Source organism: Lactuca serriola, chromosome 4, assembly GCF_051521515.1.
Source record: "Lactuca serriola cultivar US96UC23 chromosome 4, Lser_US96UC23_V15, whole genome shotgun sequence".
Lineage (NCBI taxonomy): Eukaryota > Viridiplantae > Streptophyta > Magnoliopsida > Asterales > Asteraceae > Lactuca > Lactuca serriola.
Genome location: NC_136411.1, coordinates 148,131,790 through 148,158,771, shown reverse-complemented (window position 1 = coordinate 148,158,771; position 26,982 = coordinate 148,131,790).

Sequence of the window (26,982 nt, the reverse complement as noted above, 5' to 3'; positions counted from 1 at the left end):
TTGACAAGATGAGGAAAAAGGATACTAGTGATTTATACTAATATACTATAAGTTCTAATATATTAATATATAATCATATTATTTAATTAGTATTGATCAAGAATTAATTTATAATTAATTAAGTGATCAAAAGGAACTAATTAAGTATGGACTCTTAGATATATATGTGTGGTGGACCAAGTTCATTTATGTTGGGCTAAGCTTCATGGATAGTCCATGGAGTGTTTAACCCATGGATCATATGAAATGAAAGGTCATGGGTTTAACCCAAGTCTCCACACTATATAAAGATGTCATTGATTGGTGAAATTGGCACTAGTGTGGGTACACCAAGAGGGCTAACTAATTTCACTAGAGAGAACCAAGTATCTTTATTCTCAAGGTTATTCCAAGTGTTCATGGTGTTGTGTGAACCATTTGAGGTGTCACACTTGGGGCACTAGGCACTCAAGCTTCTTTAAGACAAGCTACATCAACAAGGTATGTATTCTAACTTGTTTTATTACCCAAGTATCATAGATTGTATGCTAGATAGGGTAATACCTTGGAATATTCATATTTACATGTATAATAAAGAAAACATAGATCCGAGGTTTTTAGGGTTGCATATACACTTAGGAGTGTTAGAATGCTCAAAACCTAACAGTGGTATCAGAGCCATGGGTTGTTTTCTGTTATATTGATGCAAATGTTTTATTTTCAAAGTTGGAAAAAAATATGACGTTTGTCAAATTTTAAGATAATTACTTGTTTTTGTGAAAAACTAATTATTTGTAAAATTTGAATCATTTGCTATATGAGTTAAATTAGGTCAAATTTAGTAAAAGATAAAATGATATGATTACTTTATTAGTTTTAAACGTTTGATCTAAAGAGTTTTTTGAAACCTCCATAAGTTATGGATATGAAAAGGTTAAAAAAATTGATTCAAAATTTTTTTTATGGAGTTATAAAAATTGGTGTTAATTTTTTAAAGAATTCCATAACTTGTTCTAAATTTATGGAACATGAAAATTTTCATCATTAAACAAACATTAAACTCCATAAGTTATGGAATCCAATTTTTTTTGAATTATCTTGATCTTATGAGTTGATTTAGATTAATAGAAAATTATATGATAATATGTTTTCAATCCATTTTAATCTAAGAGTTGATTCTAAAATGTGTTTTTGTAAATTGTCCTCAAGTTACCTGAAAAGTCACATTTAAGTTTCGTAAAACTCATAAAGGTTGTCATAGGTTACAAAATGAAGAGTCTTGTCCTCATTAAATGGTTTTATGAATCCATAACTTTTCCTCAAGTTATGGAGGTTCAAGAGTCTCTTCATTAAATAAAAAAAATGTGTAACGTTGATTAAATCCATAAGTTATGAATAAGGAAGAGTCACATTCTTTAATGATTTAAAGTCTTCCATAACTTGTCCTCAAGTTATGGAACTTGAAGAGTTTTTTAGTTAAAACTACTTTAAACACATAAGTTATGGAATTAAATAGTTTTGAATAGTTTCAAAACTTGCCCTCAAGTTTTGGAATTTGTAAAGTTTTCCCATGAATACTTTAATTCCAAGTTAAGCCCTTAGAATTTTAAAAGTTAAAATTCAACCCTTATACTTTATAATATTATAAGTTAATAATATATATATATATATATATATATATATATATGTGTGTGTGTGTGTGTGTGTATGTGTGTGTATGTATAAGAGCAAGTCGTCTTATCATTAGTAGGTCTCATTCACGAAGCCGGTCTATAAGGGGGTATAAGGTTACTGCCTATAAAATGGCAGTTTAATGAGTGTCCACTCTCACTCACCGCTTCCTTGACTGGTGGACGGTCGTTAGCCGAACGGGTAGGACAAGGACTATAATTTTCCCTTCATTTAAAGTATTAATGATAAATACTAAGTAACTAAACTCTTAGTAATACCCAATCTTAGTTACTTAGGAAAATGTGAATTTGGTGCTAATCCATGAAATTACACCTTGCACTTTGTTTAAGTTGGTTAGTGGAGCTGTGTGGTTAACCGGCACACTAACTCGTATTTAACAAGGTAGGAAAAGGGTAACTTAATGTTTATCATAGTATCGATGGAGCGTGTGTGGTTAACTGGCACATCGATTGAGGGGTAAAAAATTAAGGGTACCAAGTATATTTGCATGGTTATTCACACCTTGTTTTGTGATCGTCGGCATCCCAGTCACAAAACCTGAAGGGCACACTCGAGATTGAAACATGCCATTGAACAGTTCAATGAATCTCAAACGATCTAGGAGTTTGAAATCCAATTAAAAACCTAATAAATTTATTTTGTTTTTTGATCCTCGGCATCGTAGTCACAAAACCTGAAGGGCACACTCGAGATTAAAACATGCCATTGAACAGTTCAATGAATCTCAAACGATCTAGGAGTTTGAAATCCAATTAAAAACCTAATAAATTTATTTCGTTTTTTCATGGTGGAAATTGGTGAATTGTCATTCACCTACCTTCAAATATTCTATAGCTTAGATTACGACATCTCTCTTCCAAGTTATAAAATAGTTTGTTGGGTCCTTGCCTTAATATTTCATACTGGGTGTTATATTAAGGACTTTAGATCAACTATCTTGAATATCTCCCAAAAAGATGTCTTGTTCATACATCTATGATCCTCCCAAATCTCTTGGAACTTCACTTCCTCCACTTCCTCCTATTATTCTACCTTACCCACAAGTTCAAGGTCACTCAAGCCCTATTGGCAAGGCAAAGTCTAGGTGTGATCACATCTTGGAGATGAAGTCGCATATTGACAAGCCGGGAGAGTTGGGTGTCAAAGTCTTGAGAAAGTTGGTGGTTCAATCACTTTCTAAGTCATATAGTGAGTTCCTTTGGGACTCATATGAAACAGACTATGACAAGACCCTTAATGATCTTATCTATTTGCTTGGTGCTGCTAAATCAGAAATGATCTGGAAGGCTAGTAAAGCAAATATGATTAGAAGATAGACTTCCCAAAACTTTATGGACATTGACAATGGTGACACTGGAAATCCAGAAAAAGCATTCTCTTCCCAATGGAAAGGGATCGGCCATAGTCAACTTGGTTGACAAATGGTAAAGAGAAAAGCTAAGTCTGTGATAGTCCTATTACCAAAGGGTCCATATGTTAAATTGCCAAAGGAAGGGGCATTGATTGCAAAACTGCCAAATTTACCTAAGGATGTTAAAGTCAGTAAGTTTGACCCTACTTCAGGTAAAGTCCGTTGTCTAACTCTGTTAAGCTCCTATTTGGAGATTCGTATTGCATAATGTGACTGAGTCACATGGTGATGTTATAAGAATCAAAGAAAAGAGGGAAATCTTAAAGGAAGTATATGTTGATTCTGATCGCGAAGATGGATTTCGATCGCATCAGAATTTTGAGTTGTTACTTAGGAGTTATGACACATTGCTTAGGAATAGATAACAACAAGGTTTCCATATGGATTGTAAGGATGAGTTTTTCCTCAAAGTTTTTAAAATAAAAGGAAATTTTTGATTTTATTTATTTTAAGTATCCTTACAATGGCATTTGTGAAAAAAATTGTTGCTTATATGATTCCATTGCTAGTAATATAGGATAATGGTTTTGATTCTTTCATTTGTGGTAGTGTCTAAATTTACCAAATAAGGAAAGTTTCTCATCGCCCAAATTTAAATTAGACCGAAACTTGGAATCATGCAAGTTGTATAGTATGATGAATGTGAACTTTCAAGCATTGGAAAATTAAGACTAATTACTTGTTCACATGGATGTGTGAGTCAAGCAAAGGACTAAGGGATCGAGTACATATTCTTGTGCACTGATCAAGCCCACCACAAATAATTGTTAAGACTATTCGTCATGATTTACTAAAGTTTAGTAAATATGATTATACTTACAAGTTCAAGTATAATTCTAAAACATTGAAAAAGTTTCAATGGCAGAGCGAATAAGAAAGAATCAAATTATGGCAGAAAGATAAAAGTTTCTCAAATCTGAAAAGATGGGAGAGTACTTTATGATATATTGTCATCTTAATGATTAAGAGACCTTATCACAATTCATCCTCAAAGTGCATTCTGATAGCTAAGAAGAAGAGTTATGAGTTGTTGAAGTGGTTAAATCAAGAAGATGATTCATACTTCGTTCCAAAAACAATTCTTAGAGTCATACTCCAAGATTGTAACTTGAGTGACACATCTTAAAGAAGGTTTATTAACACTAGTCAAATGTAAGAGTAAAAGGTTTTCTACCCTTGTACATTTGAAATTGGTAAGTTGTGATGTTTTGGATAAAATAGAGACCAACTTAGGCCAATTGTGTGAAGTGTTCGTCTTGATAAAGAATCCAAACTATCTCTTGAATATTTGGCAAGATAGTCTTATATGTCAAGAGGACAGTGGGAGTCTTAAAGATCCTGAAAAGAATTTCAAGATCTAATCAAGAATAAAAACCTATAGTTGACATATTTCTATTTCTGTGCCCATTCCAGTTAAAGTTGGCTTTGCATAAGAGTTCTTAGAGTTCTCAATTGGTTGCATATCAACTTGGAAGCAATGACAGGCCCTTGAGTTGCCAGGTGGCAAGAATTTAAGATTGCACAAGTTCAGTCCATATGAATTTGGAATTGTCACTAATCTTGTCTTGTGATTATTGTTTTGACCAAAAAAATTCACATGGAAAGGAACACATATACCATAAAATCTAAGGTTCATAAGGTTTCTCTCCGATTCATGAAAATGATGGTGAGGAAACACTTCCACCAAGTAGATTTGAAGCAGATAGCAAAGGTCTAAATAATTGAGACTATGATTACGGCATCCCTTTTCATAATTCTGAAATTGTTTAGACACACGTGTGAGCTATCTAAGATAAGGTGTATGATTTTGATAAAGTCTTATCAAAGAAATCTAGTATTGACCTCTAGAGGTCCAACTGTTTTCTGGATACATGTCAAAGCTAGTGGGAGCATAAGTGTTATGCTGATAATCATCATGTTAGCGGGAGCATGATAATTATGATAAGTATTTCAAGTTAGGAATGTTAATTATAGAAAACAAAAGTTTCAATTCGTGAGGTTGCATGGGTTGAAAAACTTGTTTTTCTATAATTAGGGGAGAGGAAATTATACTTCATTTCAATTCTAAAAGCTACAACTCAGCCTGGAACAACTCAGCAATCTCATCACGCAGGATCTCACGAATCCTCGCATCCAACTCGCACGTGCTCATCTGACCAATAACCTCGGGCGGTACTGACCTGCCCGGAACTCCCTCTCCTGCTCCCGATCCTGACCCGGATCCACTCCCAGCATGCCTCGAAATCTCCATACTGAAAATCACCACAAAGACTCAGATACTTCCCACTATCCCGGGAACCAACTCTCTCAACCCAACCCTAGAGATCATGGTTTCCCTGATACGCGTATGGGTCCTGTGCTTTTAGTAGTACGGGCCCATACTACCTTCCACACCTACCCATATTTGTATGAAGTACTACCACAATACCCTAGTGAAAACATGCATAACAACTCTCAACCCTCACCACTAGAGGAACACTGGAAATCTCTCACAAGGAAACCCTAAGCTACAGGCATCACAAATCAGGCAACATTATCATGAAATCCTGAAGATCCCTAGCCTAACACTAGCATGTTGTTCTATCAAAGCTCAAAAACAAATAACATGCATGGTATTTTGGGGTTACTTACTGGCTCCGGCTGATCTTACCTCCGTGTCCTCCTTTACTCATTTTGAAAAACATTTTTAATACTCTTTTGAAAACTCTCCTCGATTTGAGATTGGAGTCACACGAGTGTTTCTCCAATTCACTCAAACCAAGGCTCTGATACCAACTTGTAACGACCGAAAAATACAACCAATTTAAAATTTTTCAGAAACAACTCGATGCCATTAAATCATTACAAAAAGGTTTTCAATACATTTCATTTTAAGTATTCCCAGAATCTCATCTCAATATAAACACGAGGAGCGGTACGATCACGCCTTCGCCTTGCCACGGTCTCCTGAAGAACCTGAAAAACATAAAACCACAACTGTAAGCCTGAAAGCTTAGTGAGATATCCCCAAAATACCAACCACATATACCATACACACATAACATGCCACAACATATCTGATCACAGAACAGCCATGCACTTCGGGTCTACAGTATGACTGGTCTGCCCGCACCGGGCCTTCAGTCCACCTGGTCCACCCTTCGAGTCTAGCCATAAACCTCGAGTCTACAGTGTGATTGGTCTGCCCGCACCGGGCCTTCAATCCACCTGGTCCACTCTCCGAATCTAACCACATACATCGAGTCTGCAGTGTGATTGGTCCGCCCGCACCGGGCCTTCAATCCACCTGGTCCACTCTCTGAGTCTACAGTATGACTAGTCCGCCCACACCGGGCCTTCAGTCGGCCTGGTCCACTCTCCGAGCCTTCGGCACGTCTGGTCCGCCCTCTTGGGGCCTACAGCCTATTCGGACCGCTCGCTGGGCCTTCGGGGTAACCGGTCCGCCCTGGGTATCTTGGCCTACAGCACAAACCAGGACCCGCCTCAACCCAACTCCAGTCCAAACAACCATGTGCACATATACATACAATCATATAGCAATTCACAGTCAACAAGCAGATCAAACAGATCGCATAACATATCATCATCCTAACCAGGATACCGACTTAACCGGTCACTAGCATAGCATCACCCTATCTCTCAGGATACCGATCTCAATCAGGTCTCTAACATATACCATCCTAGCTATCAGGATGCAACATATCAAAACAATAACATAACAACAACTACCCGGATCTCAATCCGATAAGGGCCGGCCTTGGTGCCTTAGACCCTGTTGATATAGTGAGGATAACTCACCTCGATACTGCCGACTGAACAGATAACTCAAGCTGCTCCGACCACTGATACGATCTCCACCATTGGACAATCACCAAGGCACTGAACTCAAAACAATAACCAACAATTACCAAAATGCCCCTGGAAACCACTGGTCAACCTTTGGACAAGGTCAAAGTCAACCCCTGACTGACTCTACTCTCCGAGTCAACCCGATGACTCACCGAGTCCCCATACTCAGAACTTCCCTCGATCCGCGACCTAACTTGCCGAGTCACCCCGAGACTCGCCGAGTCCAACAACTCTGAGTCCACTCGCACACAACTCACCGAGTCATCCCTTGACTCATCGATTCTCGACTCGACCAGGAAATATTGGGACTCTTCGACAAGACTCGCCGAGTCCAAGAACAGACTCGCCGAGTCTAAGGCTATCTTCAACCTACTCGCCGAGTTGTTCATACAACTCGCCGAGTTCCAGGCCATCTTCATCCAACTCGCCGAGTTGTTCTTCCAACTCGTCGAGTTCCATCCTATCTTCAAGCAACTCGTCGAGTCCACCCATGTGACTCGCCGAGTACCACCGGTCTGAATCCATACAGAAACACTCCAGGCCATGCAATTGATCTAAAACATAGATCTAGCCTCCTACAACCCATCCATCACGTTAAGTGGCAAACTTTACGTGAATCCAAAGAGATCTAGGCCTTTTACACTTTAGGGCTAGGGTTTGGGACATGATAGCTTCACTACACACTCAAACACAAGGACTTCAGGCATTCCAACCCTTCTCCATTCCAGATCTGAGGTAGCAACCTCAGATCTAACCTCTAAACTCCAAAACACCCAAAGATAAGATCTCTAACACCCCCAAAATGAAGAATCTAGACAATATCAGCTCAAACAATGGAATGATACCTCAAAAGGAAGCTCCAAGAGAAGATTAACCCGAATCCTTGCAAAGCCCTTTGATCCAAGCTTCTTCTTCTTCAAGATCTCTTCAACAACCACCTCTCCAAGCTCCAATTTGCTCAACAATGGGATTTCTCCACGAAATTAGGGTTTCTGGAACTCAAGGGATGATAAGGAGGTTGGGGAGGAAACATAATGTTCTTTATATAGGTCTCAACCTCCGGATTTAGGGTTTTCTCCATTCAGCGCCTACTCGCCGAGTCCATCTTACTGACTCGCCAAGTCGGCCACTTAACACGCGACCAAGTCGCGACTCTACTCGCCGATTCCACCCATGGACTCGCCGAGTTCTCCTTCCAATTTTACTCTTTTAACCCTTCAACTATACTCTTGCTATTCCGGGATGTTACACAAAATGGGAATATAGAGTTGTCTCCATAAATAGAAGCAATATGTGTAAGATTAGAAAAAACTTAGTGCAAGAAGCATGTTCAAAGCAATGCATACTTTGAACATAACGCTTTATGTCCATGGAGTAGGTCTTCATTGGAATACCCTGTAATGGTTGTTGACAAGTCTTTGTGACTTTGTACACATTCATTGCAAGAGGGTAGTGCATTTAAGTTTAAATCCTAACAAGATTTCGATTTGGGAGTGTGAAATTAGAATCATTGAAAGTTTGGTGAATTGGTTTATTTCACAAAGTAAGGATCATAGACAAACATAGAATGCATACTTGGTGTATGGCAAAGCTATTGTTTAGAAAAAACATAGTGTACATGCTTGGAGCATGGGACAACTAGTGTTTTTAATTCAAGTATAAAGTTGATAAAACCGAAACAATGAATAATGAATAATCAGTATGGTGATAAATAAAAGTGGTCTATTTATATTCATAGGGTTTGATACCATATTTGATTCATTTATTCTTGTGTTTCACTTTGCATGTTTTGACTTCCATAATAACTAGGTTATTCTTCCGGAATGACTAAGTTATTCAAACCATCCACAGTCGTTCATATGTTGGAAGTAAATATGAATTAAGACTATCATGGGTTGGCTTGTAGAGGTCCAAGTTGGTGGAAAAAGTTGTGCTACAACACTCATGAGTGCTCATAAGTTCTGAGTATTGGATTCAACCCGTGCTCATTTAAATCACTTCATGGATTTTATCAGGAGTGATCATGAGACGATAACATCTTATATTCTTCAAACCTAGAGATAAGAGTTGTTACTATGAGTTGATAGTACATTGATTGCACGAAAACGCATTGGTAACTCGATGTTATAAAACGTGTCTTTGTGTATGATTCAACAAGTAGCAGAACAAGCCATATGTGTCGAAGTTTATCCATTCCTTTTACCTTCGGGATAAAAGTGATATCTGTGGGCCCCTCGATGATTTAATGATGACACATGTGAGTGCTTGGCCAAGCCAGAACTGATTTGATTTGTTCAAATCAGTCAGTCGTCATGAATCAGAAATCGAGAAACAACAAATGGACAGAGAGAATGACTATAATCCATGTCTCAGTCCATATGATATCTAGAATGGAGGAATATATGATCCCTTATCTAACGGACAAGTCGTTGACAAATGTTAGAGTTCGTTGACAAGATCAGAGTTTGACAGCGGCTTTAAGAGCTACGATTGCCAGTTAGGTTTTGAAGTCATACTCAATAATAGTTTTAGACTTATCCAAGTGGGAGACTGCTGGATTAATGTCTAAGTTCATAACTATAATTGGTAAGACTTGACCCGACCTGGCATGGTCTATTTGGGTTGCATGGCATCGGGACAACTGGATTGACAAGATGAAGAAAAAGGATACTAGTGATTTATATTAATATATTATAAGTTCTAATATATTAATATATAATCATATTATTTAATTAGTATTGATCAAGAATTAATTTATAATTAATTAAGTGATCAAAAGGAACTAATTAAGTATGGACTCTTAGATATATATATATATATATATATATATATATATATATATATATATATATATATATATATATATATATATATATATATATGGTGGGCCAAGTTCATTTATGTTGGGCTAAGCTTCATGGATAGTTCATGGAGTGTTTAACCCATGGATCATATGAAATGAAAGGTCATGGATTTAACTCAAGTCTCCACACTATATAAAGATGTCGTTGGTTGGTGAAATTGGCACTAGTGTGGGTAGACTAAGAGGGCTAGCCGATTTCACTAGAGAGAACCAAGTATCTTTATTCTCAAGGTTATTCCAAGTGTTCATGGTGTTGTGTGAACCATTTGAGGTGTCACACTTGGGACACTAGGCACTCAAGCTTCTTTAAGACAAGCTACATCAACAAGGTATGTATTCTAACTTGTTTTATTACCCAAGTATCATAGATTGTATGCTAGATAGGGTAATACCTTGGAATATTCATATTTACATGTATAATAGAGAAAACATAGATCTAAGGTTTTTAGATTTGCATGTACACTTAGGAGTGTTAGAATGCTCAAAACCTAACAATATGATCCTAACTGTATGCAACTTTTAAAGCATACACTTAGTAATTAACTAAACCGATATCAATTCCAAGAAATATATAGCATCAAAATCCCATAGGCTATAATGCATCACATAAATTAGGTGATTCTATCATACGATTCCTGAAGGTATCCTTAGCCCTATTCTAACATGTAATTCATATATCAATAATACTAATCACAACACATAGATATGAGTATTTTGGGAATCACTTACTTGAGCTCGGTTGATTGCACGCATTACACCCCCTTTTACTTAGTGAAACTATTTTTAGAATTTAATTTGTCTTTTGAAAAGATAATCATTTCCTCAGTTCGAGTTCTGACACACCCGAAAGTGTGCCTAAATCCCTTAAACGAAGACTCTGATACCAACTTGTAATGACCCAAAATTCATAAGTAAAAAATTTATTTTTAAGTTCATCAATCCCAAACATCACATGTCTTGAAATCATCCAAAATAAAACTATCAACAAATATCATATTAAAAGAGATCATAAATGCGAAAATCAAGAGGGAGAAAATGTTGTTCCATCATGCTGGGCCCTTCCCTTTTGTACCAGAAGTACCTGAAACAAAAAACATAACTATAAGCACAAAGCTTAGTGGGTTTCCCCCAAAATACCACATATTCCATACACATAAATATAACAACATGTGGTTGTGGCGGGTCCGTAACAACCTCCTGGTTCATATCAACCCCATGGAATAGCGAATAGTTGTGTCCGATCCATATCAACCATGAGTACATAATGACTCCGAGCCTAGATTGGCCCCATGTATATATCATATCATCATTCCAGTAATAGCTGCATAATAGCATACATTCTACACATACGAATCAGTGGGCGAACCTTGGTGCCCTTGACCCACTAGTGTGGTAGGAAGGCTCACCCTAATTAATAATCACGATTTTATCCATATACGAAGGTCTAATGCATCCTTTATCTATCTAAGGGTAAAATATCATTTTGACCTTCCCATTCATGACCCAACTAGCCAAGGCCCCAAAACCCCTAGAGCCCAAGGCCCAAAAATGGCCCAAAAGGTTTTTTGAGAGTACGCCTGGCGTACTCCTTGCTACGCTCAGCGTAATACCCTAAAGTCTAAACTCTAAACTAATGGTCTTAATGCATTAAGACTTAACATCCAAACTTTATATCTAAGCCTAATAAACGTTTAAAGTCATAACGTTGCAACCTTTATGCCTTTGAATGGCTACAACGAGCCAACACCAAAACCCTAAGTCATTAACCATCTAAAGCTCCATATCTCTTGCATAGAAAAATACCAAGGTCCAAGATTGCCTTTTTATGACACTAAACACTCTAAAATGCTTAAAAGGACAACTCAAATGGTCTGGAGTAGACAATACTCAAGAGACCAAGGTTTTGGGACAAAAAAGGTCATAACTTGCAACATAACAAGAGCTAGCAAGGCAAGGATCAAGATTTGAACTTTATACCTCCTGAAGATGCACAAAGATGAGAAGAATCTGGATCCAAAGGCTTGAGATCAACACCACAACTCCAAAGGTCTTCCTTCACCACCAAGAACATCAAAATGTTATTCTAAAGCTTCAAAACTCACACACAAGAATTAGGTTTCGAGATGGAGGCTAAGAGAGATGGAGGTTGGAGGTAAGAAAGGATTTAAGGACATAAAGTTCTTTAAATAGGGTCTAAACCCTAAAAATTAGGGTTTTCCCTCTACATGAGTACGCCCAACGTACGCACATGTACGCCCAACCTATGCGAGGGAATCCGTGTCCATCTTTAAGGACCTAGGCCCAGCGTACCCATCTCGTACGCCCAACGTAGGGACCAATTTTGCAATCTTTTAATGAATCAACGCTAAAATGAAAATACCTGGAACACTGGCGTTACATAATGGTCTCGGACATTGCATGTGTGATGTCTAGCAAAAGAGCAAAAGCACGAGCGACATTGAGAGAGAGAAAAATAGTATCGTATTTAGTGGGTTCAACCTAACATGTTTTGAGTAAATGTGAGTAGGATGCTTCATTGTGTCTCATTTTGGTTCTCCGAAGATATATTTGGTTTCAGAAAATGGATGCTAGGTATATCCACATCTGGTTGTGTTGGCCGGAGCCCGAAGAAGATGACCAAAAATGATAAAAATGACTAAATTTGTACAAAAATTAGTTGAATAATAAATAATGTACAAAACAATGAGTTTATGATGTTTTTTGAACAACAAATATGAGTTTAATGATGTTTCTTAAACATGGAAACTGGTTACATACCATAGTCGAAATTGTATTTTTTGAGCAAGAAATGTAAGTTTAATGGTAAATCGTACATGGAAGAAAAATGACTAAATATGTATAAAAATAATAATTTATTACCGTACAAAGTCAATTTCTCTTTTTCATTATGTACATAAAATTCTATTTACAAATTAAAATTACGTATATTACAACATGACGTGAAAAAAATCAATTTGGACCAATAAAGAGAAACTAAAACATGCTAAGACTGATATTGATAATTTGATATATTTGATTCGGTCATTGTTCTACAACTGTTAAAAAAATATGTTTTCTATCCTACTGATTTTCAGAAAAAATGGTTCTCGGTTCACTTAGATACGGTGTGGAATCGGATCTAAAACATAAACCTTTTAAAATTTATTATCGGTGTTTTATATTCATATAATTAAATTCAAAAGCAAAAGGTTGTGTTAAATTTATGATCTATATTGAATAAAAGCTTTTTAAAATTTAAAAATGTCGTTTAACATCAGTTATATTATTTTATATTTTCTTATTTTCTGAGGAACTTGTTGAATAAATTCTATAATTTTGATGAAGTTGACTATATTCAAAAAGGGCAACCAGTCAAAGGAAAACACCGCACACTCGGCCACTCGGGCATGGTAGATCGGTATCATAATGTTTCATGTAATTACAAAATTGTCCCACCGAATACGAAATCCTACTTTCACACAATTTTGATATATTATAATCGACGTTTCAAAAGCGGTTTGAATCGGTTAGAATGGGGACCGATGAAATAAACGGTTTAACTAGCATTAGTTTTATGTCTTATGAATCAGAATGAATTGATGGATTTTTATAAAAACTCAGTTGAACCAGTTAAATTAAACCTGTTGAACTATATTAAACTTTGTTTTCTTTTATATACATGGATTGATGTTAAACTTATAGTTATGTGTTATTTAATGTAAAACTATATTTTGTTTCGTATTACACTTTATTTTATGTTTTTGTATATGGATTGATATAAAACTTATAATTATTTGTTTTTTTTAATATATTTAAATTGAAGTATAACTTATATTTATGTGTATTTTTAATGTTGGAACTCGTAGATGTTAAATACTTGATTTATGTGTGTAGAAAACTAGGAGAAAATATGAAATTGTAGAAACATATTGACGCAACTATTAAACTGTCGCAATATCGGTTCAACTAAATATCCGATTTTTAAAACATTATATAACTCCATGATATATGTATTATTTTATTATTTGTAACATGATATTTTAAATTAAATTAATATTAGTTTACAATATCTATTAAAATTAAATTAATATTAGTTTATTATATGTATTAAATTAAATTTTATGTTTCAAACTAATTTGATTTTTTTAATATTTTATAATAATTCAAAACATAATACATATTTGAAAACACATAATTTACATCTGGTATAACGTAAATAGCATAATCAAAACACACAACCAAAAGATATATATTACTTGTAATAAAAAATTACTAAGGCAAGTTTGTAAAATGATAATAAATATTAGAGCACCTGCTTTAATAAATAAAAAATATTTTTTACCACATATAATATTTTTATTTATTTTGTCATATGTTAATTTATGATTATTTTAAATTGGGTATGAAACCTGTGTATTACACGGATTAATTAAACAAAAAGTTAAATATAAGGCATAATCATTAAATATTTTTTAAAGTAAAAATTTTGAAATAAATACAAACGAAATAATAAATAAATAAATAATTTAATCTATACTAATAAAAAAACTATTTACATGTTTTAAATAATTGTATTGAATATCAAGATGTAAAACTTAATCATTTTTTTAAAGTAAACTCTCGAAATAATTTGATAAAAACATGAATAAGTGGGTAATTGAATATTTACTAATAAAAAACTATTGAGATATTGTAAATAATTGTTATAAATCAAAAATTTCCAAAAAGTTTTTTGAATACAACATTAGATGTCATATTGTTAAGTTTACTGTCATTGTTGAAAATTAATATTTTTAATCTATCTTTGTTTTTAATTCAGGACAATGCAATATACAATTGTTCATGATTAAACATTGGTTGTCTAAAAAACAATTCCCACATTTGATAGCGACTGCCATTGATTCTATTTTGTTCGAAGGCTTCAAAGACACTTTTGGAATAAACGTACGGTTTCCTATATTACTTACGAAAATCATTTGCCAGTGAGGTCCAATTCAACTGGGCGGAGGCACACTCCAGTTTTCCCATCCCATGGGTTTATAGGGGAATGGTGTCGAGATCTATTTGTGTCCAAAGAAGTGAAGCCCCTTGATACGGAACTGAGTTGTTAAGGATGTTGTTATTTCTTCGACGAGGGATCGAACCCGGGTTCGCTCGGTGTTATGGCATATTGCCCTATCAGATGTCATTGTCCACTACACCAAACCATCGTTCAAAAAAACTTATGGGAATCAGCTATGCGTCTATAACACGTTTACCCAATGCTATAACCCGTAGCCTCGTTATTTGTCTATGCTTATTTTTTACGTTTCAACGCAACTTTTATCAATACAATCGTCAATGCGTCAAAACATAAATTAAAATAAGCATGAAAACATTAAAAAAAAAAAGCATTACGTCGAAACATAGATAACTCAATTTTATATCGACACGTACATAAAAAAAAGCAAGTAAGTTTTTTGTAAATTTAATAAATGAAAGTTCTAAACTTACGTCAAAACGTTGACCGCCTTGAATTTATATGAACACGTACATAAAAATAAGCACATAAAAAGTTAGTTTTTATTTTTAAGTTAACGAAAGAAAATTATCATATCTAACCCGACTCATACGTAAGAAACACATAAAATTAAGCACAAAAACATATAAAAAATTGCGTCAAAACGTAGACAAACTCAAATATAATACAATATTCTTAAGTTAACGAACGAAAGTTATTGTATGTGATCCGACTCATACATAGGAAGCATATATATATATATATATATATATATATATATATATATATATATATAATTAAGCACGAAAACGTAAAAAATGTACGTCGAAACATAGACAAACTCGAATTTGAACCAACATGTGCATAAAAAAAACAAGTTTTTTAAAATAATAAAAAAAAATGGCGAATGAAAGTTTTTAATTCACGTCGAAACGTTGATCATCTTGAATATATATATATATATATATATATATATATATATATATATATATATATATATATATAATATTGATACACATATAAAAATAAGAACGTAAAAAATAGTTTTTATTTTATTAACAAATGAAAGTTATTATTGAAAATCAAACTATATATACCACGGAGGATAAACACGAAAGTTTAGAAAATAAAGGATGAAAGTAATATTTTATAAAACTCAAAGTCAAGTGGATCAAAATGACATTTTAAAAAGTAAAAATGATGGAAAAGCCACAAACTCATAAACATAAAATATAGACAAAATTGCATAAATGGTCACAAACTCGGTATATTCTACCTAAAAAGACCTAAAGTGACGGTATGGGCAAAAATAAGCATTCACGTAGGTTTTGAAAACCATAAGGACCAGTTTTGTCAAAAAAAAATAGCAAGGACTAAGTTTGTGACCTTTGATAAACTACAAGAACCATTATGTAATTTTGTCTTAATTAATCTATACTAATAAATTAATTAATTAATTAATATGAAATGGAATGTTACTATCTATATTAATATATTAATAAAAATAGGAATTCATGAAAGGTTACTATATATATATATATATATATATATATATATATATATATATATATATATATATATATATATATATATATATATAATTAAGTAATATGATGTGACATTTAATAGGTGAAATTTGAATAAATAAAGAAAAAAAATACAAAAATGACAAGCAGAGAATAAATAATTCTAAGAAAATTACATGTGTCTGTCAAATTCAATGAAAAGTTGACATTTGACAAAAAGAATTTAAAATTACATGTCATATTATGGTTTTTTTTGTTATATCAAATTTCAATTAAATGTAATAATTGTAATAAATGTAATAATAAATGGATATCAATTTAATTAATACAAATTTCCTTCTATTTTTTTAAATTTCTAAGTTGAATATTAATTATTTTTCGTTAATTTATTTAAATTATTTGTTCAAATTTATAAAAGAAATGAACACTTCAATTTCAATCATTTAATATTTTTATCACTTTACTTATAAATTCAAACTTTCTAAAGGTTAGACATTCATATTTATTTATTTTTAAATAAATCTATGTAGTACATTGGTCTCACAACTAGTTTTAAAATAAATTAGAAGAAAATAATATAAGTAAAATATTTTTTATATTAAAAATGGTATAATGAGTTAAAGATGAATTTATTTGTACATCAAACATTACATAAATCATTATATATGGATGGAAGCAGTTCATCTTTCTTATTATTAAACTCATTTGTCATATGATTGTTATTTTATTTTTTTCTCTTCTCACTTTCACTGTTTTAATCTCACAACACATGAAAACTTATCTTTCTAATATCTCCTAACCTATTCAAAATTTTATTTTAATTCAAATACAAACTAATTAAAATCATACAAAACTAATTCACAATATAATAAAAACATACGAAAAACTATTTTGGTACAAATCTTTATGTATGGGTTACAATTAACCATATTTTGAGAGAGAAATAGTTGAGCGGGTAAACTAACCTGTAAGTCTTCATTGTCCTGTTACCTCCCTAAGCTCATACTCATGGCGTCGGTAGTATAGCCCATGGTTTTTAGTCTTCACAACTCAAATTTTTTCCGCCCTAGGTAATAGGATAATTGACTGAAGATGGTTTAACTATGCTACCATGGTGATTCTCTTTGTCCTTAACCAACCTATCGAAGGACATCAAATCTTCATATGTATATTCTAGAAGATGGACTAATTATTAGTAAGTTTATTAATGTTTTTAATATTCACTAAGTGCGAGTACTACGATTCATTTGTAAGTATTTAAGTTGTTTCACTGAGTCTGATCGTGTTGGGATCAAGCATCTTGACAACAAACAACATAATCACAACCATCCAAAGAATAAAAATGTTAAGAGAAATATTGTATGATTTGGCCTCTTGAGCCTACTCCATGAAGAAAGGTCACTAGTAATATCAAAATTACAAGAATAGAAACCCTTCAAGTATTTAACATTCTTTGATAGCCTCAAAAATATATATTTGTTCTTTTTCTCCTTTATTCTTGTATTTTTTATATAAAAAACCCTAAATAGATTCCAAATTATATAAATAAACATAGCTATTGTTTAATAAGGACAATGATCAAAATAATAAAACCTTTTAAATAATGAAATTGAGTCAAATACAAACAATCCGCACATTAACAATAAAATAACCTTTGTTGAGAATGTGTTTCTATTTGGTGAAAATTGTGAAGGGCACAAGACCGTAGAAAAGGAACATCAAAGAGACACACTGCAAGGGATGGAAGAAATAATTGACAACAATGTTGTTGTGAGTCACCAACAAAACACATATGAGGATGGTCCAAGTCGTTCAAGATAACTCGAACCTACTATTAACATTAACCCATCATCATTAGAGCATGCCAAGCCTAAGGGCAACATGGAACCAAGATCAATAATTGTTGAAGATGCCCCATTGTAGTCGATAGATGGAGTCTGCCAACGCAATCAATCCAAAACAAGGTCAAAACATCTTGAAGGATTCATTACCAATTTATCTTTATGGGTTGGAAGCTCTTTACCCACCTCCACAATAGGTTCACACACTAAGTCTTTGAAACCCCATCGTCCTTTTCTAGAGGTCATCTCTTCACATGATGAGTCAATAAGTTTTGTATAAGCGTAAAAAATATCAAAAATGAAAAGCAACCATGAAGAAAATGAGACATAGGTTTTAATGGAGCTTCCACCCAAAAAGAAAGCGATTGAATTAAAACGGGTGAAATATTAACTGAATGGAGAAGTGGAGTGATGTAAAGCACGTCTAGTGTCAAAAGGTTATACACAAGTTGAAGGCATTGATTTTCATGAAGCATTTTCTCCGATGGTGAAGTTGGTGACCTTTTGATACACATTAGTTGTTGTATCTAAGAAACAATAGGAAGTACACAAACTAGACGTAAACAATGCATTATTGCATGAAGATTTGGACAAAGATGTGTAAATAAAAGTTCCTCAAGGTTTTTGCAAAACAATTGAAAAACGGGTATGTAAACTACAAAAATCCATCTATGGTCTACAATAAGTATCACGAAACTGGTGTAAAAAAATTCACAAAAATGCTAGTAACTGGTGGTTCCAATCAATGTAAAAATGATCATTCAACTTTTGTTTTTAGAAGAACATTGATGAGTTTTGTCGTTGCCCTCATTTACGTGGATGATATCCTGTTGATGGGAATGATGCATAAAAAATAAAAAAAATAAAAGAGCATATACAAAAGCATTTCAACATTAAAAATTTTGGTATGCTAAAATACTTTCAACGAATTAAAGTTGCTTTGTCCTTAGAAGGTATTGCCATCTGTCAAAGGAAATATACATTGGACATACTTGATGTACTGCCCCGCGAATTTGCGCTAGACTTTTTAAGGATTATAGATTATAAATATTCGTTTTATTGAATAATTAAATCCTCGAATAGGATAATCATAAATAAATAAGAATCTTTCGTACATGATGTGAGTTATATAGATAATATTTATATATTGCGTATATGTTTTATGGACAAATATTATGGGCTTGTAATATTTGTACAAAAATAAATTTAACGAATTACGTCAAATAAAACTTTAAAAATAAAAGATTATTTAGGATAAATAACCTTGATGAAAGCTGTAATAGTCATGATGACGATCTCATGGATATAAGGAACACTTGAATCTGACTTTATATGAAAAAATTATGGTATTTTGAAGTTTCGTGTTCAGCCCTATACGAAAAAATGTGTCGTAAAAGATGAATCAAAGATAGGTTGCTTATTAGCCTAAGTAATCTACAAAAATATGAATATAAAATAGAGTAAGAATTAGAAGTTAAGGTCTAAAGAAAATTTATAGTACTAAAAAATACCTACACGTGGATATAAAGAACATCGAAAATGAAGGTCATATGTGAAAGTTATAAATTTTTTTAAGATCTGTAGTTTTACCCGCGTCCGGTGCCACGTGTCAGCACCAAAATCATTGATTGGTCCTACGCTTGACCACGACGTGGCAAGGATGCACCACGATGTGGTGGAACGTGTCATCACCAGAATCTACAAGCTTTCCAGACTTTTGCCAAAAAAAATTGTAAGTTAAGTTTCACTTCTTACGCTTTAAGTGTAACTTATATTTATATTAATAGTCGTTATTATGAATCTATAAATAGTATCTATCAGTGATTCCAAGTCAAAATAATGATTGATCTACTTACGGAAGTGATGTCTAGGTTAGATTTATTGAGGTGTTTAAAGTGGATTTTCTAAATAGTATACTCTATGTACCAAACGGACCCTACCTCCGATACGATCTTACATGTTTGTTCCTTATTTGATAGATGTCGATGTATTAATTGGGATTTTTGAGGAATCTGAGGAATAATTATAAAACCCAGATAAATACGAACGAATATTGAGACATAGTAATATTCGTATTTAGGTTGTTAAAAGGGAAAAGATGAAGTGTTATCCGAGGAGTTAGCTTTCTCGTGGATCTTACACCTCAATCAATTGAAGAATCTGAGGAATGGTTATAAAAGCCATATAAATACGAACGACTATTGAGATGTAGTAATATTCGTATTTAGGTTGTTAAAAGGGATAATCTAAAGTGTTAGCCGAGGAACTAGCTTTCCCAAGGATCTTACACCTCAATACCATACCTTGTGCAACCCAGATATGCTTATATGTATATTAGATTATTATCATGAATATGTGTTAGATGTATATTTGATGGCATACCTTGAGCGACCCATATATGGTTCTATATGTGTTAAGATGTGTATATATATATATATATATATATATATATATATATATATATATATATGATTTTATTACATAATAATAATAATAATAATAATAATAATAATAATAATAGAAGTATTGTTACAGAGAAGATAAATGTACATTAGGCATAATAATAGTAATAATAATAATAATAATAATAATAATAATAATAATAATAATAATAATAATAATAATAATAATAGAAGTATTATTACAGAGAAGATAAATATATGTTAATAATAATAATAATAATAATAATAATAATAATAATAATAATAATAATAATAATAATAATAATAGAAGTATTATTACATAGAAGATAAATGTATATTAATACATAATAATACGCGTTAAATATATAGACTAAATTAGGATAATGTTTCTAAACAGAGTTGGTGTTAGTATTAGATGTAGATTACAAGAATTATAGTATAGTCTAGTTTCTAAACTGAGACATATAAATGATGATTAGATCTAGTTAAGTTGGATAATAGTACAATTGTATATTGTAGCATAGTATAAATAGGAAAACAATTTGGATAATGATTACAAGCGTTATAGTCTTGCCTAGTGATGGAGTGAGACTTATAAAGCATGCTTAGTTTACGTTAAGTTGGAGGGATATTTGATATACTCTGTATTGTAAAGATATTACATAGGCATGAACTTCATGATTATTATGGGTATTGCAATCTCGTTCAATTAAACCCAAAGACCCAAAGGAGATGCTTACTTGCTTAGTTCAATTACTTTTGGATATTAGGTAGCATCAAATTAAAGGTATGTATGAGATGGGAACGGAGAGTAGAACTATGTTCGATGACATTGATGATTAGATGGGGAACATATTACGTACATGAGTACTATATTAGTATTTCCATCCTTTATACACAACCATAAATGATATGTCTGTATTAGTCAACTGCTATGTGACTACATGACCAATCATCTGCTAGAGTGAGATGACAACCATTAACTTAACTGTCTTGTGGTGTTAATGAATTATATTGATCCTGATGAATAAGATTGTATGTTCATTCGATGTACTCTATCCCCCTCATGTTTGACTTTATTGACTAATGCTTGTTGCCAAGGACTCTCTGAAGCAGTATAGTCAACTCATTACTTACAATGATCCATTTGGATATATCGTATAAGTTCATTACTGTAGGATCAATATGTGAAGATCGACGGGATGGGTAAATAAGGGTAGAGTGTCTTATAGTTATTTATGATGTGTTGTTGGATGACAATTGATTTTGTATGTTATTGATTATGAAATAATGTAACGCCTTGTTTCGAGTCGTTTCCCATTTTGGAGTAGCGATCAGGGATTGGGAATTAGTAGGCTCGAGACCCTTGAAGAATTGAGATTTGAACTCATTTGGGGTTGGATAATGTAATTTGGATGATTCGGGTATTCAATTTTGTGTTTTGGAGTCAAAGAGGTATTTCGATAATTTGTCAGCTCGACCTTCTATGGATAATGGATATTTGCTCGGAATTTGGTAAGGCAGGTACGAGTTGATGGAATTTAGAGATTCTCGTCACCTTTTTATGGATATAAGGATCGAAGGAATCGGAATTATAACGAAGAAGTTATGGTTTTCGGAATATGATAGGGTTTGTGGGAACACCCTAGTACGTGGGGCGTACCTAGGGAGTATGCGGGGCATACTCATGCGAAGGGCATTACGCTGCACGTAATGTCGAGTATGCTTAGCGTACTGCGAGGGTCAGATTGGGTTTGCGAGACCTTGTACGTTAGGCATACGAGAAGTATGTGGGGCGTACGAAGGAAAAGTAAAAACCCTAATTCTTGGAGTTGTACCATATATAATCTCATTAAGTCTTTTTGGTTGGTCCCTATACCAGCGTCCAAGTCCCCAAAACCCTAGAAATCGTCTCTAAGCCTCCTTGGTTGGAATTTTGAGCTCATGATGTGCATTGTGGTGTTTTTAGGCCATTTCCAAGAAGATGGAGTTTGATGCAAGGTTATGGATCAAGGATGAGCTTGTGGATCATGATTTTGTACTTCATTTCCAGCTTGTTTGAGTTCGGGGAATCAGTTAGTCAGCAGCCAGAGATTTATCCACGAGATTCAGCAGTACGAGATGAGTTTCCTCATTATGTTTAGCGGGTCGAAGGCACCAATTTCGACCCATGGTTTGCTATGTGGAGTGCCAGATGTCTACGTGACTCTTTCATGTATATGTGTTTGTATGCTTACTGGGCGAGGCTCGATGGTTATTCTTAATGCTAGTATCGGGTTATGCATATATGATTTGTATGTGGGTGTGGCCCGATGATTGTGCAGTATGCTACTATCTTTGTGATTCCCGCATGTGTTTGAATGTTATATGATTATATGGTTATATGTTTAGTGTGCAGGGCCCATTATGCGAGTGTGGGCGGGGCTCGTATCTCAGTGGTTGGGGCCCATTATGCGAGTGTGGTTGGGGCATGTATCTCCGTGGGTGGGGCCCAATATGTGAGTGTGGGCGGGGCCCATATCTTAGTGGGTGGGACCCGTTATTTGATAACTCTTGTATGGTAGTATCTTGGAGAACTCACTAATCTTTGTGCTTACAGTTTTCAGTTTATGCTTCGGGATACTTCAATTTTCAAATGGAAGAGCTCAGGATGGTTACAGTTTTCAGTTTATCTAGAGGAAAGTACTGATAGATGTGGAAGGTAGTATGGGCCCGTACTACTGAAAGCAGAGGATTCATACTCGAGTCAAGGGGGGCTAAGATAAAACCAAGGAACTTGTAGTGTGTGATCCCTCGATAGTTATGGATATTCTGATGGTTGTTATTATATGTTGCAGCATGGTGATGCTACCTACTAGACCAGTTGGCGGTTTAGGCGCCGGTGAGGGATCAGGATCGGGCTCTAGAGTCGGGCAGCTCGATGAGTAGATAAGAGAGTTTATTTCATCTGAGATTACGCACAACATAATTGACCAGGCTCCTATGATATTTGGTACGGTCAAGGAGGGTATATTGGAGATTCTTGATGAGAGGCTGAGTGCGTTCCGCACTGAGATGGCGGCCATGATGGGGGCGCGCACATTGACATCCAGGGAGTTCAGAGCTTGTGGAGCTCCAGACTATGATGGGGCTACATACCCCAATGTTAGCAATCGGTGGTTGGCAGATGCCGCCAACGCTTTTTGTACTAGCCGTTGTCTCGAGGGGGACAAGGTCTGACTCGCCTCCTGAGTTTTGAAGAGCAGAGCACATGATTGGTGGTAGGAGGTTGGACATACTCTTGGAGACGATGTCGTTATTGATGCGATGACATGGAGTGACTTCTCGGCCAGGTTCAGGGTCAAGTTTGCAACAGTGATTGAGGTGCAGTAGCTAGCACGAGAGTTCCAGGACCTCGAGCAGACGACTGAGACGGTGACTGAGATCACCGCCAAGTTCAGGGAGAGGGCCCTTCTCGTTCTGCAGTACGTGGCAGACGAGGAGATGAAGAAGGCTCGGTGCCACGTGATGCTGAGGAGCGACATCAGGCAGTTTGTGATCTGGTCTAGCTACAAGACGCTGGAGGATATGATCGCTCGAGCCAGGGAGAAAGAGATCGATTTAGAGATAGAGAGGAAGAGGAAGCCAAATGAGGTTCAGACATCCATGGGATCGGGCAAGAGGTCCAAGGTATCGGATTCAAGATTGATGGATCATCAGGACCGTAGCCGGTGTGGCAGGTGCAGCAGTACGCACGAGGGTGTGTGTAAGAGTAGCAGTGGTGGGGATTCTGGTTGCTTCAAGTGCGGTCGGATCGGTCAATATAGCAGGGATTGTGATGCTACCACCACCCAAGGATCAAAACTGATCTGCTTTCATTACAGTCAGCGGGGCCACAAGAAGGCCCTATGTTAGAGTTTGGCTGTAGTGGGACAGGTGATAACACCTGCCCCTGCGACGTTGCGGATTACCGATGGCCGTCAGGGCCAAGCAGAGGCACCTGCGGCGAGGATCCGGGCTTTCCAGCTGACTACAGAGGAGACGTGAGCAGCTTTTGATGTTGCAGGTGTGTATCTTTTTCTTTCCTATCAGTTTTTTTATTTTTGATTTTATTGTTATTGTCTTCATCGGTATGACTAAGTGTATCTTGGAGTTATATTTTCATTTTATGTTCGAATTATATGCCATCTGCATACCATAAACCTTAGAGTATTAGTGTGAGATCGTCTCCTTATATAGTGGGTTCCTAGGATGCGGTAGCTGTAGCAAGTGTGATTGGAGCTCGAGAGGTGTACCGTTAGTCTTCAAGAGTTGTGCTGCTTTAGTATTGGTTAGTTTTGGAACACTAACAGTGATAAGTGGGTTGCCAGCAAATTGATCATTGGAAGGTAAGAAGGATTGGGAGTCCTTCCAGTCTTGTGTGTTGTAAGATGTTACTTGAATCAAAGTTGGGAGTTTTTGAAACTTCCCAAACGTTGGGTTTGCGTCTTTTGGTGTTTGATAGCTGGTGTTTGGGAAAACAGGTTGGGGAAATTTCGTCAGGAGGCGAGTTCACTAAGGATGATAGACCATGTGTGTGCTTGACGATGGATGTACGAGTTGGTAATCATCGGTTGAGACAACATGGAAAGTGTTGTAAGACTGCGGGATAGCCGTAACATAAACTAGCGGGAGAAAGTATGGTACGACTGTGGGGCAGCCATAGCATCCTTCATGTGGTCAGATAGTGTGAGGAAGTGTTTTTTGACTACGGAATGAACCGTAGCATTCACAGGTTCGTTCAGATAAGTTAGGCTCGGGTGGGTCAGTTCTTAGGATCATGGGAAGGCCACAGCATGATCAGAATCAGTAAAGGATAGGTCGGAAGGGTTCAAGGTGGAGTTGGACCTGTGTAGCCCTAGATAGGTGAGAACTGTGGGGCATTTTGAGTGTTCTTGTGGGTGTGTGAAGCTCTTGGAAGGAAGGAAAGTTTGAAGGAAACAAGGAAGAGTTGCTAGATCCAGAAACCTCACTCCATTTTTGTCACTTTCTGGTAAACAAATCTTAAACTTTCCTAATAGTTTATTAGATCTCCTTCTTAGCACCTTTTGCTTGTTTTTGGTCCAAATGATATAGTTCTTGAGAGTTGGACGCCCCAAATGCAAAGCACTTCATATCTAGAGTCTTGAAGGACTTTCATGGCTTAAAAGTGTCAACTTTATGGCCATATAAGTCCCATGCAACCTTTAAGACATCATTTTGGCCTTTTGAGCTTATAATGGCCATGCATGTAGAGAAAGCTGGAGACTTTACGTGATTATCTAGTCTCTAAGGTCCAAATCTATGTTCTTATGTCCTACCTTGAAGTTGAAGGCCTTTAGATTTAGATTTAAGCCTTTCTAGGGGCTTAGGGTTAAGCTTAATCTCTTTAGGAGGGGTATTAATGGGAACTTTACCCTTCAAGAGGCACTTTCAGTCGAGATCTAAAGTATAGGGTTTAGATTTTAAGAATAATGGCTTAATAAATTAAGAAGAGGTTAACATACTGAAGAACTCGACGAGCTCATGAAGGAACTCGACGAGTCGAATGGAAGTGTCTCGATTATGTTGATAGGGAAAAACTCAACGAGTTGGATCGTGATTTCATGATCCTGTGACTCGTGGGAACTCGACGAGTTGAAAGGCAAAATCGACGAGTTGAGTCAACTCGGAGCATTGACTTTGACTTTGACTTTGACCAAGGTTAACCTCGGGAGGGTTATGAATTATGGGATGGTTTCTAAGGGTTGTTCTATGTAAGGGTTTGGGCCCAAATTGAAAAATTGAGCCATTGATGGACTTTTTTGGATTTTATGGTTTCGGGATGGGGCCTCTATTATGAGTCTTGTTGGACCAGGGGTGAAATGGTCATTTCACTCGAAGTAAGGATTATGGATTACATTGTGGAGCCTAATTGTTAATTGGGTGATATTTGGCATGGATAGCTCGGGGATTCGGCCGGACTACGGCTAGGGATTTCTTACAGTGAACTTCTGCTTTTGAGGTGAGTTTCCTCCTATAGGAACGGGTCAAAGGCACCAATGCCAACCTGTATATGTATGATTGTATGTTTTTTGGGCTAAGGTCTGATGTCGAGCGGGGCCCTAGGAATGTTTATATGTAGGTTTCTGGACTACGGTTCGATGCAGGGTGATACTCGATAAGTATGTGCATGTTAGATTATACTTGTTGTCTGTGTGATACATGTATGTGCCTGGTAGGGAGGTGAGTGTGGGAGGGGTCCCATATCTCATCACTAGCTGAGTGTGGACAGGGTTCCATACCTCATGATTAGCAGAGTAGGGTGGGGCCCATGATAAGCAAGGCCTTAGGACTTAAGCATATAGTACTATGTATGATGCTTTATGTGCTAGTATGACTATATGATATTGTTTGTATGTG